The 3,546-nt window shown below is 36.6% G+C and overlaps 1 long non-coding RNA gene across 1 annotated transcript; it reads right to left on the reverse strand.

Moving 5' to 3' along the window:
* Window positions 1-305: 305 nt before the first annotated feature.
* Window positions 306-3,306, reverse strand: LOC144323097 (uncharacterized). Its single transcript, XR_013388633.1, has 3 exons — window positions 3,156-3,306; window positions 2,525-2,641; window positions 306-2,324 (listed from the first exon to the last, which is right to left on the reverse strand). It is a non-coding gene; the product is annotated as an uncharacterized LOC144323097 (long non-coding RNA).
* Window positions 3,307-3,546: the final 240 nt, after the last annotated feature.

Genomic DNA, 3,546 nt, shown 5'->3' on the forward strand with positions numbered 1-3,546 from the left:
AGTTAAAAAAAAAAAAAGAAAATCACAATCAAACATGTTTCCTGAGAATTTGTGTTAAACTTTGTGGAAAGCAATGTGATATGTTTCACAATTCTTTTGTTGTTGTTATGTTTCACAATTCTTAAAAACATTTATTTTCTTTCACATAGCATTCCAACTCTAGGAATTTGATTTAAGGAAATCCAGAAATAAGTATATAAAAATAACATAAATATGCCAGTCTGTTAATATAAACCCTAAACTGGAAACTGATCTAAATGCTGATCAACAGATGAGTGTTAAGGTGTAACTGCGATATACTCAACTAAATAAAGAAGGACCCTAAATTATATATGTTATGTGATCCCAGTTTTATAATACACAGACATACCTCAGAGACGTTACAGGTTTGGTTCTAGGCCATTACAATAAAGTGAATCAAATGAATTTTTTGGTTTCCCAATGCATATAAAAGTTACATTTATACCATAGTGTAGTCTGTTAAGTGTACAACAGCATTATATCTAAAAAAATACACATACCTTAATTTAAAAATACTTTATTGTTAAGAAATGTTAACTATCCTCTGAGCTTTCATTGAGTTGTAATCTTTGGTAGTGGAGAGTCTTGCCTTGGTATTGACGGCTGCTGACTGGTCAGGGTGGTGGTTGTGAAGGTTCAGGTTGCTGTGGCAATTTTTAAAAATAAGACTACAATGCAGTTTGCCACAGCAGTAGACCCTTTTTTCATGAATTGATTTCTCTGTACTGTGGGATACTGTTTGATAGCATTTTACCAACAGTAGTAGAGCTTCTTTCAAAATTAGCGCCCATCCTTTTATAACCTGCCACTGCTTTACTAAGTTTATGTAATGTTCCAACTCCTTTGTTGTCATTTCAGTGGTCTTTATGGCATCTTCACCAGCAGTAGGTTCCAACTCAAGATTAACTGCTTTTTTCATCCATAAGAAACTTTACTCATCCATTTAAGTTTCACCATGAGATTCAGTGACCAGAATTTAGTCCCATCTTCAGGCCCATCTAGTTCTCTTGCTTTTTTCATCACATCTGCAGTTTCTTCCTCCACTGATGTCTTGAATTCCTCAAAGCCATCCATGAGGGTTGGAATTGACTTCTTCCAGACTCTTGCTCATGTTGATGTTTTGACCTCTTCCCATGAATCATGAATGTCCTTAATGGCATCTAGAATGGTGAATGCTTTCTAGAAGGTTTCAATTTGCTTTGCTCAGATCCATCAGAGGAATCAGTAGCTATGGCAGCTATGGCCCTATTAAATGTGTTTCTGCAGTAATAAGACTTGTTGAAATGATTTGTTGATCTGTGGTCTGCAGATTGGATATTGTGCTAACAGGCATGAAATATAATAAATCTGATTTTGCATCTCCATCAGCGCTCAGGTGCATTGGTAATGAGCAGTAATATTTTCAAAGGAATCTTTTTTCCTGAGCAGTTAAGTCTCAACAGTGGGCTTAAAATATTCAGTAAACCATGTTGTAAACAGATGGGGTATCATTCAGGCAAGCTTGGTTGTTCCATTTCTAGAGCACAGGCAGAGCAGATTTAGCACAATTCTAAAGGGCTCTAGGATTTTTGGAAGGATAAATGGGCATTGGCTTCAACATAAAGTCACAAGAGAATCAGCCTCTCTTTTGAAGCCAGGCATTGACTCTGTTTCTAGCTATGAAAAGTCCTAGATGGCACCATCTTCCGGGAGAAGCTTGTTTAGTCTACATTGACAATCTGTTTTTCGTGTAGCCACCTTCATTAATGATCTTAGCTACATATTCTGGATAACTTGCTGTAGCTTCTACATCAGCACTTGCAGCTTCACTTTGCACTTCCGTGTGTGGAGACAGCTTCTTTCCTTAAACACATGAGCCAATTTCTGCTAGCTTCAAACTTTTCTTATGTAGCTTCCTCACCTCTCTGAGCCTTCATAAAATTGAAGAGTTAGGACCTTGCTCTGGATTAGGTTTTGGCTTCTGGGAATGTTGTGGCTGATTTGATCTTCTATCCAGACCACTAAGGCTTTCTACACGTCAGCAATAAGGCTGCTTTTCTTTCTTACCAGTCATGTGATCACTATTGTAGCACTTTTCATTTCCTTCAAGAACTTTTCCTTTGTATTCACAGCTTGGCTAACTGTTGGGCACAAGAGGCCCAGCTTTTGACCTGTCTCAGCTTTGGACATGCCATCTTCACTAAGCTTCAGTTCTAGCTTCTGATTTATGGTGGGAGACCTTGATTCCTTGTTTTACTTGAGGTCATTGTAGGATTACTGTTTGACTTAATTTTAATATTGTTTGTTCCAGGTGATAGGGAAATCTAAGGAGAAGGAGAAAGGCAAAGGAATGGCCAGTTGGAGCAGTCAGAACTCATAGAACATTTATTAAGTGTGTCATCTTGTGTGGGTTCAGTTTGTGATGCCCCAAGACAATTACAATGGCAATATCAAAGATCACCGATGATAGATCATCATAACAAATATAGTAATAGTGACAAAATTTGAAAAATTGCAAGAGCACCTGGGTGGCTCAGTTGGTTAAGCCTTCGGCTCAGATCATGAGCCCCATATCGGGCTCTCTGCTCGGTTGGGAGCCTGCTTTCCCTCTCCTGCTTCTCCTGCTTCTCCTGCTTGTGCTCTGTCAAAGAAATAAATAAAATATTTTAAAAATATATTGCAGAAATTATCAAAATGTGACACAGAGACATGAATCAAGTAACCACTACTGTTGGAAAAATGACTTACTCGATGCAGGGTTGCTACAAACCTTCAGTTTGTAAAAAAAATTCAATTTCTGTGAAATCCAGTAAAGCAAAGTACAATAAAATGAGGAATGCCTCTATTCACAGAAAAGGAGAACAAAAAGAAATTTCAAATTTTAGCCTTTAAAAATGTTATGCGTTGGGGCACCTGGGTGGCTCAGTGGTTGAGCATCTGCCTTTGGCTCAGGTTGTTATCCCTGGGTCCTGGGCTCGAGTCCCTGCAGGGAGCCTGCTTCTCTCTCTGCCTATGTCTCTGCCTCTCTCTCTCTCTGTGTTTCTCATGAATAAATAAAATCTTTTAAAAATAAATAAAAATTTTATGTATTTTAAAAAGCATTCTATAATGTATAGTTTAAATTCAGAGAAAAAATAAATACAGTTAAGAGATACCTAGTCTGGGGGCGCTCGGCAGGCTCCATTGGTGGAGTGTATAACTCTTGCTCTCAGGGTGGTGAGTTCAAGCCCTATATTGGGTGTGGAGTTTGCCTAAAAATAAGTGAATAAAAGAGTTACTTAATATGGATAATATATAAATAAGTGTACAGAAACACTTGAATGTGCGTTTAAGAAATATTAAAAGGATAAAAATAAGAGTTGAAAGTAGTAAGATAGCAAAAATATTAAGACAGGAATATAAATTAAGAATATCCAATTTAGAAAAACCAGAAAATAAAGGATTAAATAACAAGATGATAAAATATGTTCAAAGAATGAAATAGTCTAAGATTAAGACAGTAAAAAAATAAAAAATAAAAAATAAAAAATAAAATCACACAAAAAT

Source organism: Canis aureus, chromosome 11 (genome assembly GCF_053574225.1).
Source record: "Canis aureus isolate CA01 chromosome 11, VMU_Caureus_v.1.0, whole genome shotgun sequence".
NCBI lineage: Eukaryota > Metazoa > Chordata > Mammalia > Carnivora > Canidae > Canis > Canis aureus.